This window comes from Loxodonta africana, chromosome 10 (genome assembly GCF_030014295.1).
Source record: "Loxodonta africana isolate mLoxAfr1 chromosome 10, mLoxAfr1.hap2, whole genome shotgun sequence".
Lineage (NCBI taxonomy): Eukaryota > Metazoa > Chordata > Mammalia > Proboscidea > Elephantidae > Loxodonta > Loxodonta africana.
Window position 1 is genome coordinate 26594850 of NC_087351.1, and position 17815 is coordinate 26612664.

The 17815-nt window shown below is 36.4% G+C and overlaps 1 pseudogene; it reads right to left on the reverse strand.

Moving 5' to 3' along the window:
• Positions 1–2976: 2976 nt before the first annotated feature.
• Positions 2977–11443, reverse strand: LOC100677214 (olfactory receptor 11H6-like; annotated as a pseudogene).
• Positions 11444–17815: the final 6372 nt, after the last annotated feature.

A 17815-nucleotide genomic window follows, 5' to 3' on the forward strand; every position in this document is an offset into this window, starting at 1 on the left:
GATACAAGTCAAAATCAACTCCATCGCACCTCACAACATCAGAATACTGTTAGAAAGTGGCAGAGTGAATTTTATATCTAGGTTTTTGTTGTGTTTTGTTTCATTTTGTTTTTGTCTCCTGTGCTTTGTTTTTTTGGGTTCTTGTAGGTCCAGAAGAGCCCAGTTTAGAATGTACTACTGCCTAGTGTGGAATAGGTATGTGACCTTTGCAGAAAACTGGATTCTCTGCTTACCTTTCTCACACATAGTCTCCTACTCATAGTATCAAAAAGTCTTCACAGCAAGAAGATTAGGATTTAGACTCAGGTTATACAAGTTTCTTGCAAAGTTAATCATAACGGCAAGAACGCCAGTCGACTGGTACAAAGTATTATTGTACATTCGAATCGTAAAGAAACTAAGAAAATAGAAACCTTTATAATGCACATAGGTGAAAGATAATCCAGGTATTAAGAACCCACAAAAGACAGGAGAAAAATGTCCACACTGTTGTGAACATTATCAAATATATATTAATATTATATATAATTCTATAAAATATAATTCTATAAAATATAATATTAGTTATGTTAAATAATGTAAATATTGTTAAATATATTAAAATCAATCAGCCCCAGGAACTGTTACTTTTCTGAAGGCCTGATTTTATTATGATGGTGGCAAGAATCACAAAAGCATTTATAGTGTACCAAACATGTGTCAGGCACTGTTTTAAGTCCTTTATATACATTAACTCACCCAATTCTCTCCATAATCCTATAAGATATGTGTGATTATCATATTCGTTTTTATAGAGAAGGTGTTGAAGCACAGAGAGATGAAGCAATTTGGCAAAAGTCACACAGCTAGTGGTGTCAGAACTAGAATGTGAACCTATGCAGTCTGGTTGCCAAGGGTTAACCATTTTTGACATTGAGGCAAGTTTCCAGATCCTTCCTTCCTGGGAAACAAACTCCTCTGGCTTAAACTCAGACATTCTCTTCTGGTCCTGATTGGAGATCTAATTGCATTTCAAAGGGTTCCTCATATAACTAGGAGCACATACATTGTGAAACATCTCTTTTACATTCTCAAGAGTTACCTAACTTATATGAGATTTTCCAGGGAGCTACGTTTTATATAGAACCCTGGTGGCTTAACAGTTAAGAGCTAGGGCTGCTAACCAAAATGTGGGCAGGTCGAATCCACCAGCACTCCTTGCAAACCCTTTGGAGCTGTTCTACCCTGTCCAATAGGGTTGCTACAAGTTGGAAATGACTTGATGGCAATGTTTTGTTTTTTTTTTTATGTCTTATATATCCTTTGGATTCCATTTACTCTGGGTAATCCTTAGCGAGCAAAATTCTGCTAAAGGAATTTCTGAGATAAAATCTTTTTCTTTTACCAAGTACCTGTAGTTGATTTACATAGAGTCCAGTTAACAAGGACAAGAGTCAGATCCTTCTGCCTCTTTCCTTTACCCCAAAGGATATTCTTATGGTGAAGGGGTCAGTGGGTAGCAGGCCAGTTGCTGCAACTCTTTCCTTTCACATACTCATAAGTATATTATTTGCTGCAGCCTGGACCCCATCAAAACCACCTCTATGAAAATATTTTAGCTGCTTCAAAATATATATTCCAAAAAACACCACAACAAATAGAGATATAATAAACTAAAGGACGACCAATTCAATCTATTTATTAAAATGTGTTTTTCACATAATTATTTGACCATATGAAAATTATCAATCACATAGAAACAAAAGCAAAGAAAAAACTGAACAAAGTTTTTGAAGATACCAATAATTTAGGTATGCTAAGCCTTTGTTTACATACCTCTTGTTTTCCCTATAGTGTATGTGAAGAAAAGAACATTATTAGTATACATTATTATAATTATAATATTAATTTCATCCTTCCTTTTACTCCATATGCCACCATTTTTTCTATTTTCTGTTTTCTTTTTCAACAATTTATTTCTCATTCTTTACTCCTATCATGACTTTGTGCATTAAGTGTCTCTGAGAGGTATTATTTGGCAATAAATTGTGTGGATATATGATCTTTAAAAGATTAGATGGAGATTCAACAGGTTTGGGAAAATAATCAAATACATTTCATTTGAAAATGTGTTATATGAGACAAAGCATTTAGGAATAACAACATTGCAAAACAAGATGTAAATGTTATATAGAGACTCATATGACCCTATAAATTATTTTACACATTTGACTATTCCATAAAGTGCTTCAGGAGCTTTATTATCTCAGGTAGTTATTTGGAACATGAATTTGATTCCTGTCCTGACAAAATACTATTGAAATAACCAAATGAATATAGAAGCTGAAAAAAGTCATCATGGTAAAATAATGACAAAAGAAAACATAGGAGTAATTTCTGTAACCTTGAACTAAGCAATGGTTTCTTAGATATGACACCAAAAGCACAAGTGGCAAAAGAAAAAATAGATAAATTGGACTTTATCAGAATTAAAAAGATCTAAGGATATTTTTAAGGACACATTCAAGAAAGTAAAAAGAAAACACAGAAATTGGAATAAACTATTTGCAAATTATATATCTAGTAGGAGACTTGTTCAGAATGTATAAAGACCTCGTACACTTCAACAATAAAAAGGCAAATAATTCAATTAAAAATCGTCAAGGGGAGGTGGGGCCAAGATGGCTGACTAGGTAGAAACTACCCGGATCCCTCTTGCAACAAAGACTCGGAAAAACAAATGAATCGATCACATACATGACAATCTATGAACGCTGACCATCAAACACAGATCTAAAGAGTTGATCTGAGTGACAGGGAACAGAAATCTGCACCCTGAAGCAGCGACCGCTTCTGGAACCGGTGTCCCACTCCACAGCCTTGAGCCCTCGCGGTTCCCTGGTGCAAAGTGGCAGGGCTGACTGTGGCTTGCTGAGATGGGGTAGGCATGGGACACAGCCCTAACCCTTAGCCCCCTGGGGTAACCTCGATAGAGACTCAGCCAGTGCAAGCAGGCTGCACATTGACACGGCTAATGAAAGAATGAGCAACCACAGGGAAGCAGCGACTGTTTTCGAAGCCTGGAGCCAGCGTCCCAGTCAGAAAACCTTGGCACTGGGTTTTGGACTGGGCAGAGGGGAGCTGAGCATGGCTTCCTGAGATGGCGCAAGCACGGGTCACAGCCCTAGCCTCCTGAAGTGACTTCGGGGGAAGCCCAGCCATACGGGGCTGACAGGAGGAGAAGTCACCGGGAGGCAGCGACTGGTTTTGGAGCCTGGGAACCTTGGCACTGGGCTTTGGATAGGAGGCAGAGGAGCTGACCACGGCTTCTGAGACAGCATAAGCACAGGATGCAGGCCTCACCTTCAGGGGCAATCTTGACCCAGCCAATGCCCCTCTGGAATCTCAGATAAAACAGTCATCACCAAGCAAGATAAGTAACTTTGTCTATATTGCTGAGTGCTACTCTCTCCTATCTATCTGATCTCCCCTCCCTGCCCCGTTTGGCTTCATTAACATTGGAATTTCCTGGGCCAGGGTGTGAAGTGCTCTGCAGTTTTTTTTTTTTTTTCTTTTCTTTTCCTAACCCATTCTCCTGGCCTGTAAGAAGCAGCTACTAAAAACCCAGGGACAAAAAATCCTTCCCTGACTTCCCAAAACTGGAATAAAAATACAGAACCAGCTCCAGCCAAGCATATGAGATCCACAGTCTTCGGCTTTCATCCCTACAGGCAACAAGGTGGCTATTACAATGCAAAGGCAATTCTGATAGAGATCTGACTGTAATTGTTTTAGCAGATCACTGGAAAGACAAGTTTTCCAGGTCTGATATCTCTACCTATTAAACAGAGCCCTCACCCATCCACAGTGGGGAACTGAAGGCTGAAGCTCCACCCAAACTACCTAGCCACCTGCCAAAGGGGTCTGAGGTTACTGATGCCTACCAATCTTTAGAGGTACAAATGTTGGGTGCCTAAGCTACAGCTGCAGAGCCCACTCACCAAAGTGCTTTAGGAATATAGGCACACCTACCTCACTGGCACTTGGCAGAAGGCTGTTAGCATCCTGCCCCTCCTGGAGTGCGACCTCCTGCTGCTACTAGAATCTGGTGCACACAACTATCACCACTACTCTTCTAAGATAATAGGTGACAGTGTACACCACACACTTGGTGGCCCAAAATCAGAACACCTAAGCTGATTCTATTCAAGAATAGTGAATGGGCTCTTAGGCTTATATATCTGGTGACAGCCCAAAACACCCGGTAATAGGACACAAGTGATTCAAAGACTACAACAATCAGGACAGCACAATCTAATAGCCCATCTGGGTATATTGAAGGAAAACAAAACAAGGTAAGACACAGTGAGCAAATATAAAATAAATCATTACAATATCTTATAGATGGCTTGGAGACAGCAGTCGATATCAAACCACATAAAGAAGCAGACCATGATTGCTTCTACAACTCCCCAAATTAAAGAATCAAAATCTTTCCCAAATGAAGATACAATCCTAGAATGGCCAGTTGCAGAATATAAAAAACTAATATACAGAACACTTTAAGACATCAAGGATGACCTCAGAAATTAAATAAGGCAATCTACAAAAAAAAAAAAAGCCAAGGAACATACTGATAAAGCAGTTGAAGAAATCAAAAAGATTATTCAAGAACATAGTGGAAAAATTAAAAAGCTGCAAGAATCCATAGAGAGACAGCATTCAGAAATCCAAAAGATTAACAGTAAAATTACAGAATTAGACAACTCCATAGGAAGTCAGAGGAGCAGAATCGAGCAACTAGAATGCAGAGTGGGGAGTGGGACGACAACGCAATTGACACCAATAGAGTTGAAGAAAAATCAGATAAAAGAATTTAAAAAATGAAGAAACCCTAACAATCATATGGGACTCTATCAAGAAGAATAACTTGCATGTAATTGGAGTTCCAGAAAGGGCCACATGAACTAGAGGCTTACATCATCCTGAGACCGGAAGAACTAGATGGTGCCCAGCTACAACCGATGACTGCCCTGACAGGGAGCACAACAGAGAACTCCTGAGGGAGCAGGAGAACAGTGGGATGCAGACCCCAAATTCTCATAAAAAGACCAGACTTAATGATCTAACTGAGACTAGAAGAATCCCGCTGGTCATCGTCCCCAAACCTTCTGTTGGCCCAGGACAGGAACCATTCCCGAAGACAACTCATCAGACATGGATTGAACTGGACAATGGGTTGTAGAGAGATGCTGATGAGGAGTGTGAGCTACTTGTATCAGGTGGACACTTGAGACTGTGTTGGCATCTCCTGTCTGGAGGGGAGATGGGAGGGTAGAGGGGGTTAGAAACTGGCAAAACAGTCACAAAAACAAAGACTGGAAGAAGGGAGCGGGCTGACTCATTAGGGGGAGTGTAAATGGGAGTATGTAGTAAGGTGTATATAAGTTTATATGTGAGAGACTGACTTGATTTGTAAACTTTCACTTAAACCACAATAAAAGCTATTTTTAAAAATTTGAATGTTAACACAAAAATTTATATTTGAAAGTTAATAAAAATTTAATTTACAACCAAAAAAAATTGTCAAGGGATTTGTGTAGATATTTCTTCAAAGAAGACATACAAATAGACAAGAAGCACTTGAAAAGACACTAAACATCATTTCCTATTATGAAAATGGAAAACAAATCCACAACGAGATAGTTCTTCACACCCACTAGGATTGCTACAATTAAAAATATGGAAAATCACAAATGTTGGGGAAGATGTGGAGCAATTGAAAAAACCATATATTGCTGTGCTCTTAAACCAGTGTAGCCACTTCGGAAAACAGACTGGTAGTTCCCTTAAAATACTGAACTCAGAGTTAGCATATGGCCCAGCAAGTCCACTTTTATATATGCATGAGACTCAAAAACATATGTTCAAAAATAAAACCTGTTCACAAATATTCATGGCAGCATTACTAATAATAGCTAGAAGTAGACACACCTAAAAGTACATTAACTGATGAGTGGATAAACAAAATTGTGGTATATCCATACAATGGATAACATCCAGCAGTATAAAGTAATGGAGTATTAACACATGCTACAACTTAGATCAACCTTCAAAACACTACACTAAATGAAACCAGCTAGTTACAAAAGACCACATATTGTACAGCCCCATTTACATGAAATGCCCAACATAGGCAAATCCATAGAAACTGAAAGTAGAAGAGTGATTGGCAGAGGCTGGGTCAAAGGGCATGTGGGGAGTGGTTGCTAATGGGTCTGGTATCTTTTGGGGGGCATGAGAAAAATATTCTAGAATTAAATAGAGGTGATGATTACATAATCCTGTCAATATCCTAGAAACCACTTTAAAAAGATGAATTTATTGTATGTCAATTATATATCAATAAAACTATCAATAAAGCTATTAGAAAAATAATGGTATAAATTTGTGTTTAGTAATTTAGAAAATTTTAGGTACGTTTAATTTGTTTAAATGTGTTAGATATAAGACATACCAGTGATTAACTGGTTTCAAAGGAATTATTCATCTACCTGAAACACGTGAAATAAAGATTCATCTGGAAAGTGGTCAAGATACTCAGCAGAACATTCTCCCCAAAATCCACGAGTATGAAATACTAGTGTTCTTGGCAACAGTACTTAGGAGTTACTTGGTATTATCTCCTAACCTGCACTAGGCATAAATAACATATCAGAAAAAGGCAATGCATGTCTTGTCCTAAGTAGAGCTCTTTTCAAAAACAATTCTTAGAAGTGAAAGTATTATGTAAAAGAAAATAATGTCACCATCTGACTGATGTACTAAGATTCTTTTAAGTAAACCTTGATGAGATAGTGAGAAGAAATACAAGTTATGAGAAATCAATTTTCATAAGAAAGATGACTGAGTCTTATATTTTAATGTTGATAGAAGTAATATTTAAATGTTGTTTTGTAAACTTAGCATGCTTGGTTTTCAAATCATCAGTGAAAATTTTAGAACTTATGTAATATATAGGATAGATAATTTATACAGTCAACCCTCTGTGTCCGTGAGTTCTGCATCTGCAGATTCAACCTACCTCAGATGGAAAATGTTTGGGAGAAAAAAAAAAAGGACATTTTTTCCCTTGTCATTATTCCTGAAACAATACAGTATAGCAACTATTTACATAGTATTTACGTTATATTAGGTATTACAAGTAATCTAGAGATGATTTAAAGTATATGGGAGGATGTGAGTAAGTTATATGCCAATACTACGCCATTTACATAAGGGACTTGAGCATCTGGGGATTTTGATATTCAAGGGGGTCCTGGAACCAATCCCTTGGGGATACCTAGGGAAAACTGTATGTATATATGCACGCGTGTGTACACAGGGACAGAAAAATATTAACTGATGTTAACTCTGAATGCCAGCAAGATGAATGATCATTTTTCTTTCCTTTTTTAATTTTCAAAATACTATTAATATAAAATTTCCTCTGGTGATAAAAATGGACAGAAAAATGGATCTTACAGTTACCTTTATAAACATTTTATTATACATAGCTATCTTCCTCCTCCTTTCAAAAAGATATCTTGCTCATTTAGTTAATATCAATCTTTTAATCGTTTATTTTCCATGCATTAGTTCAGTTTTGATCACAAGTTCTTCAAACATTTCTTCCATGCCTCTGGTTAAACCTCACAGCTCTGAATAATTTTCTCAGTGCCTCCTTCATCTCCTTATTTCGGAGACTGTAGATCAAGGGGTTGAAAAGAGGAGTCAACACAGAATAAAATAAAGTCACAATTTTCTGGATCCCAGCTGGGTTGCCTGTTGTTGGGCTCACATATACAATCATGATGGAACCATAGAAGAGGGATACCACGGCCAGGTGGGAGCTACATGTGGAGAAAGCCTTATGCCGGCCTTCTGCTGAGGGGACCCTCAGCACAGCTCTGATCACCAGGGCATTGGAGCTAATAATGAAGAGGAAGGTGGAGAACATGAGGACAGGGTTAAACATGGCACAGATGACCTCAGTGGCAGGAGATGGCACACAGGACAGCTTCATAAGGGGTCCTGGGTCACACAGAAAGTGATCGATTTTATTGGGACAACAAAATGGGAGCTGAGAGATTAGGTAAACAGGCAAGAGGAAGTATAAGAAGCCACACGCCCAGCAGCAGGCTCCCATTCTGATGCAGCGTCGAACTGTCATTATGGAGGGCTAGTGCAGGGGCCTGCAGATGGCAAGGTACCTGTCCAAGGCCATGACGGACAAGAAGAAGGTCTCAGTGGTGCCCATGGAGAAGAAGAAGTAGAACTGGAGGAAGCAGCCAGAGAAGGAAATGGCGTTGGTTGCAGAGACAAAGTTGGCCAGCATATTGGGGGTAGTTGAAGTTATAAAGCAGATCTCCAGGAAGGAAAAATTGGCCAGCAGGATATACATGGGAGTTTGTTGTTGATGATCCCACCTTACAATGCAGATAATGGATAGGTTCCCAATCAACGTCAGGATATATGTTCCAGAGAAGAATGAGAAGAGGAGGATTTGAATCTCCCAGGTACAAGGGAAGCCTAAGAGGATGAATTTACTCACAGAACTAGAGCAATTAACATTAGCGTTTTTATTTGATTTTAAAGCTGCAAAGACCACAGATTTCTGTATTAAAAGTGATGTTACATAGAATTTTCATTAAGCAGATGCCTTAAGTAGGGTCAAACGAGTATGTGTGTCAATCAATAACATAATGCCATGACTCATTCAGGCTTTTTTTCATGATTTTCAGATATTTATAGTCCTATCCTAGACTTAATGGCACAACAGTTAATCACTCAGCTGTTAAACAAAATGTTGGTGGTTCAAGTCCACCTAGGAGCTCTGTGGGAGAAAGATAGGGTGATCTGCTCCTATTAAGATTACATCCTAGAAAACCCTATGGGACAGTTCTGCTCTGTCTCATGGGGTCACTATGAGTCAATATTGACTCAATGACACCTAATAGCAACAACATTCTGGACACAATAAATACAAAGTAAACAGACACTTTTCAGCTGTCTTGAGGTTTACAATCAAAGAGAATTGATATTGAAAACTGTAACTTACAATTTTATATCAATCAGTCAATGAATAAGAACTAAATACAGTGGAGATAACACATGTTCTTGACATATAGGTTAAAGAGATTTATGTTGAATAATGTACACCTCTATGTACTGTCAAACTGATTTAGGGACAATATCCAGGTGCATTTATAGATTTAAAATACTATATGCACAATGATTCATTTTAGCTTTATTGTGTTTGAATATGGGCTATATCCCTACATCTATTTTTAGAATATATTCTAACCCAATATTAAGGAGAAATATTATGAATATTTATTAGAAAATTTCACACCTCAAATTTCTTTTTATTAAAGTATCCTCTTAAAAATACTACATGTATAAATTTCTAAAAAAATTTTCATTGCATTATAATACTTGGAATACTGCATAGGAGGTCAAAGAGATATTGATCGTTGGATTTGTATCAGCAAAGACACCCAGAAAAATGGATGTGTCTCCTCTTTGTAATCTGATAGAGAAGAAATTCCATCATTTTCATTTCAGGTACTAGTGATAAATATTGTTTGATAACGTTTTGTCTAAACTGGTTCTTTTAATCTTGCAATTTAAGTATTTTGAAACTGTAGTCTTCATAATTATCACCTCAATAAACCCTTTAAATGAAATTAATATGTGAGATACAGGATAACATTTAGTAAGGCTCTTCGATACCATATGATTTGCATGGAGTGTGAGTCTTCAAACCTCAGATGAATTTGTAAAAAGAACAAATACTCAAAGCTGATATTCTAGAATAGTTGTTCTCAAAGTGTGGTCTAGGGACACCAGGTGGTGTCTGAGAATCTTCCAGGACTGCCAGAATAATTATTATTATTTCCATAATAATAATGAGGTATTATTTCCTTTTTGTACTCTCAATTCTGTTATGATTATTAAGTGAACATTTCCAAACTATATGATGTGTGATACCACAACAGACACAGACTAATTGTAGAAGTGGATATGAGAATCTGATTTGTCTTCTATTAAGCCAAACATTAAAGAGATTTGCAAAACTGTAAAGGAATGAAACTCTTCTAATTTTTATTGTTTAGGTAAAAGTAGTTATTTTTCTTAAAAATACATCATTTTATTAACAAAAAGTCAGTTTATTGCTTGTATTTTTAAGTGAATTTATAAATGTTTATTTTTCTCATTTTAATTTTCAAAATGGAAAATATTAATAGCTGTAACTCACACAAACAAAAGCTTTTGGGGGTCTTTGATAGTCTTTAAGATCATAAAGATATCTTGAAATCAAAAAGCTTGAGAACCACTATTCTAGGTCAATCTTGCCTAGGATAATTAAATCCCTTTCCTAGCTGTTCAGAGCTAACTGTCGTTTGGACAAGAGCTTTGTATGCTGCTTGACTTGTTTCTGATTTTTTTTTTTTCACTGACATATTTTATTCTTGGTATTTTCTCTAAACATCGTGATCCACATTGGAAAACAGCAGTTTGATGTAGAGCAAAAAAATAATCTTTAGGGAAAAAAAATCACATGCTTATTTTAAATTAACATTCAGACATTCTAGAACGATGAGGTCCTACTTTGAAAAAATAAGCCAATAAATAAATAAAATTATGATACCATTGTTCTGTTTTGTATCTGCATAGCATAAGGACTTGCAACCTAAATCGGAAGCATCTGGAATTTCCAAATTAGTGCTACAAATTAGTAATTAAAAGACGAAGAGCTTTCTAGAAAAGTGGGCTAATTCTATCAATGTGTCTGGAGGCAAAATGTGACAATCTGGCATAATTAAGGACCCAGGCTCTAGGATAACATTGTCATTTATATCAAATTCAATTCCTAATCTTTATGTTGTTCTTCAGCTAAGTTTACAGTTGATATAAAATATTTGATATTAAAGTCAAACATACATCATTTAAAAAGAAATGTCAAAGTTGGTTATGTTCACAAAGACTAACCCTCAAACTTTGCCATCCAAGGGAAAATAAACTTTTCTTGCCTCCTAGTCCCTAAAATTGATAGAAAGTAATACGACCATGCAATATATTATTTTACATTTCATTGAGGAAAGTATGTCCATATTCATTTCCTAAAACTTTGCCCTGACTTAGGGTCTGAATTCCCTCATATATAGGAGAAATGCAAAAAGGGAACAGACAAGCCTCTTTAACAGTAAACTTTTGAAATAACATTTTTATAAGCTTTCAGATAAAACCTTGGGTTTTGTTCGGAGAATCAATGCTTTCATAATTCACATATTCAGTGGTAGAATAGAAAGCTATAGCAGGGGTGGGAGGATGGTAACAGGGAAGTTGAAGTCATCAGAACTTTACACTTACCTGAAGATACAAGGTGGGTAGCATAGATATCTGTATAGTTGAATGTCATCCTCCATATCAGAGTGCAAACCCTAGCCTCAGATCTCAGAAAAACTCAACATAATTGTGTTCCACACATTAGTGTGAAACCTCATATGAAGTGCTATGGAGGCTTTTAGTAGCAAGAACATTGCAGAATTAGTAAATCCCTCAAGGACGTCATTTAGGGCTTGCTTTTTGTGGTCATCTTGCTTATATAGGTAGAAGATGCAACAGACAACTTAACAGTTGCAAAGAGAATATAGTTTCTCATGATTAAGCAGAATCAAACATACAGCTGAAATTTCCAGACCTTGTCCGTTTTGTGAAGGTCATCTTTGGGGAGTGGCTCTCTAGAGAGGGAATTTATAACACAGTGGTCATATTGAACCATGGTTTCCTGTTCCACCCTTTACACGGCATGCCAGAATTTGTTTCAGTTCCTTATACTTTTCCTATTGTAACTCAGTTTCTTTTTTTTTAAATTTGGAATAATGACGAGAAATAAAATCATTTCACCAGATGTAAGTTTGCTGCTTTAATTGTAATTGAAAGTAATCTCCCCTCTGATGGTAAAGAAAAAGTTATGACTCTGGTAATGAAACTTAGTTCCAAGCTTAGAGAAAAGTACCTGGGGTATAAGTTAGCATAGAGATTAGAAGCAAATAAAATGAGTCATATTGAAGACTCATGTCTATGTGTTTTAGGGTAACCCATCCTCTCAGCTTCGCTTTGCATGCCCTACCACAAGCTCACCACTGCTGCATTAAGAGATAAATTCCTAAGATATGAATATTTTCTTTCAGTAAGAGGCATATTTGTGAAAATTTCCCACACAGTTTACCACTTTGATGATATCTTTTTAATGGCTCCACAATACAGCGTTGTATGGTCACATAATATATTATGTAATGACTCCCTAACTGGTAATCACTTATGACTAGGACTACGAAGATTCTAAATATATTAACCCACATTATATAGTAGAATATTGCCAAATAATATATGGTTAAATAGTTTTTCCATTAATTTAGGAATTATCCAATATTATGCCATATGTAAATAGCATTAAGAATATAATTTATATTCATTAATAAATAGAGAAAAACATAGGAACTTCTTAATATGAGTAGGAATGGCATTAGATAAAATTGAAAAAGAAGTAAGGTTGAAAATCAGTGGTCTAAACTTCAAATCAGACGTTAAAAAGGAACAGCAAAGTAAACACTATGAAAGTAAATAATGAAAATTAAGACAAGATCATACATTTACAAGTTAATAGACATACAACAAAGTATGGAGTTTAAAAAGATAATTAATATTGATAAATCCTAACAAGACTGGCAAAGAAAAAATAAGGAAAAACTTCAGTAACGAACAATAGTGGGAACTAAAAGTCAGGCATCAGTAGAACAGACATTAAATGGTTAATGAAAGAATATCCTGAATCACTTTATGTTAGTAAATTTTGGATTAAATAGCCAAGCTATTTGACCAAAACACTCCAAGAGTCCAAAACTGCAACAATTAAAAAGAGAAAATTTGAATTGTATTATATCTATTAATAAAATTGAATCTGTAATTTAAAAAAAAAAAGCACTTTACAAAGTGGCCCTGTTCAATCTTTGGCTGAAGGGTGAACCTGAGGGGTGGCCTTATTACTGAGCTGAAAGGGTGTCCAGGGCCCATACGCTCAGGGTTTTGCCGGCCTCTGTCTCAACAGCAAGTCTATTCTTTCTTTATGAATTAGAATTTTGTTCTACATTTTTGTCCAGCTCTGTCCAGGATCCTCTATTGTGATCCCTGTCAGGGTAATCAGTGGTGGTAGCCGGGCACCATCTAGTTGTACTGGACTTATTCTGGTGGAAGCTGTGGTAGATGTGGCCCATTAGTCCTCTGGACTAATCTTTCCCTTGTGTCTTTAGTTTTCTTCATTGTTCTCTGTTCCCAAAGGCGTGAGACCAGTGGAGTATCCTAGACGGCCACTCACAGAATTTTAAGAGCCCAGACGTTACTCACCAAAGTAGAATGTAGAACATTTTTTTTATAAACTATGTTATGCCAACTGAGCTAGATGTTCCCTGAAAACATGGCCCCATAGCCCTCAACCCAACAATTTCAGTCCCTCATATAGTTTGGATGTGTCTCTGGAGCTACCATGACCTTGCCTTGTACAGGTTGTGCTGGATTCCCTAGTATCGTGTACTGCCCTCCTCTTCATGAAAAAAAAAAAAAGAAAGTTACCGGTTATCTATTGTCTATTAGGGAAACCCTGGTGGCATAGTGGTTAAGTGCTACTGCTGCTAACCAAAGGGTCAGCAGTTCAAATCTGCCAGGTGCTCCCTGGAAACTCTATGGGGCAGTTCTACCCTGTCCTATAGGTTCTCTATGAGTCAGAATCAACTCGACGGCACTGGGTTTGGTTTTTTTGGTTCTGATTGTCCATTAAGTGTTTTTCCATCACCACTCCTCCCCTCCCTCCTGACTATCAAAGATTGTTTCTTTTTGTATGTAAATCGTTTCATAAGCTTTTACAGTAGTGGTCTTATACAATATTTGTCCTTTTGTGATTGACTTATTTCACTCAGCACAATGTCCTCCAGATGCATCCATGTTATGAGATGATTTGCAGATTCATCATTGTTCTTTATCTTTGCATAATATTCCATTGTGTGTATGTACCATAGTTTATCCATTCATCTGTTGATGGGCATCTAGGTTGTTTCCATCTTTTGATATTGTGAATAATGCTGCAATGAACATGGGTGTACATATATCTAATTGTATGATGACACTTATTTCTCTAGGATATATTCCTAAGAGTGAGATTGCTGGATTATGTGGTATTTCTATTTCTAGCTTTCTAAGGAAGCACCATATCATTTTCCAAAGTGGTTGTATCATTTTTCATTCCCACCAGCAGTGCATAAGAGTTCCCATCTCCCTGCAGCTATTCCAACATTTGTTATTTTCTGGTTTTTTTTGATTCGTGGCAGTAGTGCCAGGGTGAGAGAGTATCTCACTGTAGTTTTCATTTGCATTTCTCTGATGGCTAGAGATCATGAGTATTTCCTCGAGTGTCTGTTGGCCACTTGAATGTCTTCTCTGGTGAAGACTCTGTTCATTTCCTTTGCCCATTTTTTAATTGGAGTGTCTTTTTGTTGTAGACGTGTTGGATTTTCTTGTAGATTTTAAAGATTAGACCTTTGTCTGATTTGTAATAGCCAAAATTTTTTTCCCAGTCCATAGGTTCTCTGTTTACTCTTTTGGTGAAGTCTATTGATGAGCTTAAGTGTTTAATTTTTAGAAGATCCCAGCTATCTAGCTTATTCTCTGGAGCTTTTTTGTTGTTGGTTGTGGTCTGTATCCTGTTAATGCCTTGTATTAGGGACCTAGCATTGATCATGTTTTTTCTTCTACGAACTTCATAGTTTTTGGCTTTATATTTAGGTCTTTGATCCATTTTGAGTTAGTTTTTGTATATGGTGTGAGGTATGGGTTCTGTTTCATTTTTTTGCAGATGGACATCCAGTTTTGCCAGCACCATTTGTTAAAAAGACTGTCTTTTCCCTATTTGGTGGACTTTGGGCCCTTGTCAAAGATCAGGTGACAGTAAGTGAATGAATTTACATCTGTGCTTTCAATTCTGTTTCATTGGTCAATATATCTGTCATTGTACCAGTACCAGGCTGTTTTGACTAATGCAGCTGTATAGCAGGTTCTGAGGTCAGGCAGTGCTAGTCTTCCTACTTTATTCTTCTCCTTCAATAGTGCTTTACTTATCCAGGGCCTCATCCCTTTCCAGATAAAGTTAATGGTAAGTTTGGCCATCTCTTTAAAGAATGTTGTTGGTGTTTGGATAGGTATTGCATTATATTTGTAAATTGCCTCAGGTAGAATTGTCATTTTCACAATGTTGAGTCTACCTATTCATGAGCATGGTACATTTTTCCATTTATGTAGATTTCTTTTGGTTTCTTGCAGTAGTGTTTTGTGGTTTCCTTTGTATAGGTCTTTTACATCCCTGGTTAGATTTATTCTCAAGTATTTTATTTTTTTTATGGACTATTATAAATGGTATTGTTTTCCTGATTTCCTTTTCATTGTTCTCTTTAGTGGTGTTTATGAATCCAACCGATTTTTGTATATTTATGTTGTATTCTGCTACTCTGCTGAATCTTTCTATTAGTTCCAGTAGTTTTCTCATGGAGTCTTTTGGATTTTCTAAGTATAGCATATCACCTGCAAATAGGGACAGTTTAACTTCTTCATTACCAATAGATGTAAACATCTTCAAAGAAATTTTTGAAAATCAAATTCATCAATGTATTTAAAGGATAATCTGTCTTGACCAAATGGTGTCCATTCCAGAAATGCAAGGTTGCTTCAATATTTGAAATTCAGCCATATTAAGAGAATAAAAAAGAAAATTCATATGATCTTCTCAAGATGCAGAAAAAGCATTTGACAAAATTCAACACTTATTCAACAAGCCAGGAATAGAATGGAACTTCCATGACCTAATAAAGGGCCTCTTCAATAAGCTTTCAACTAACATCATAAAAAATATAGATAAAAAACATCATACTTAATGTTAAATGAATTATTTTTTTCCTAAGTTTGGACACAAGACAAAAATGTTCTCTCTCATCACGTCTATTCAACATTGTACTGGAAGTCCTATCAATATTTACTCATTTTAATGTATTTACACAGGAGTATATAGGTACAGAGAATATATAAATGTGTGTGCTTACATGAGTTAATATACATACGTAGGCTTCCTAGCTTTACCCGCTGAAAGAGGCTAGAAACTCTGATACTCAGTGCCTAGATCTTGGTTTTATTATACCCCAATAGCAATGAGCACACCAGTTCTCACATCTTGTTTCAGAACACAGAAAATTAAAGTCAGAAATTAAAGTGGGGACATTATTACTGACCTTACATAAATAAGGATTGTAAGAAAATACTATGAACAATTATACACCAGTAAATTAGATAATCTAGATGAAATGGGCAAATATCTAGAAATATAAAAATTATATTTAAACTGACTCAAGAAGAAACAGAAAAACTTAACAGACCTATAACAAATAAAGAGATTGAATCAGTAACCAAAAACCTCCCAACAAAGAAAATACATTGCCAGATGGATTTGCTGGTATAATCTACCAAACATTTAATCTACCAATATTTCTCAAACTCTTCAAAAATAAAGAAAAGGAGGAGGCAGTTCCTAACTAGTTATATGAAGTTAGTATTACACTAGTACCACAGCCAAGTGTACACATTATAAGAAAAAAAGTATAGATTAACAAACATCCCTTATGAATATAACTGCAAAAATCCTGAACAAAATGCTAGCAAACTAATACAACAGGATGTTAAAAATTATACACCAAGACCAACAAGTGAAATTTATCCCAGAAATGCAAGGGTGGTTAAACATGATAAAAATCAACCAATGCAGCACATCACATTAATAGCACACAAAAAAAAAAAAGATCATATCAATTGATATAGAAAAAGCCCTTGCTAAACTCCAACACCTTTTCATGATTAAAAAACTCTCAGGAAACTAGGAATAGAAGGGAATTTCCTCAACATAATAAAGAATGATTACGAAAAACCCACAGCTAATATCATACTCAATGGTCAAGACTGAATACTTTTCTGCTAAGATCAGCAACAAGACAAGGATGTCCACTTTCACCACAGCTATTCAACATTGTACTAGAGGTTTCAGCCCAGAGAAATTAGGCAAAAAAAAAAAAAAAAAAACAAGTAAAAGACATCCTAATTGTAAAAGAAGTAAAATCATACCTATTCGCATGACATGGTCTTATGTATAGAAAATTACAAAGCATCTAACAAAAAACTACTAAAGCTAATAAGTGAATTCAGCAAAGTTGCAGGGTACAAGATTACACAGTAAGGATCAGCATGAAACTAATTCCCAAAACATGGAGATTCATCCGGCCCTCACATTTCCACTTCTTCATCCTCGTCACTACCTGCCTGCATAGCACCGTCTTTCTCTGACCCTGGTTACCTAGATCAGAGCTTACAATTTAAAAAGACATCATCCTTCAGACTACCAAATGGGCAGATGGCAGCAGTAAGTTTGAGGAGTCCACGTGACATACTAACCTTCTCACCAATTTGGGGCTGGTTTTCCACTAACACTTCAGGATGCCAGGTACAAGCTTGGGAGTCCACATAACACTCTTACTTTCTGACCTGATGGCTCCCACAATCCCTTTTGTTTTTGATAATTCATTGGAACTACTCACAGAACTCACAGTATACCATAGTTATGTCTACAGATTTATTATAACCAAAAAGGATATAAATGAAAAGATGACAGGGCGAGGTATGGAAGGGTTCCCAGCACGGACAT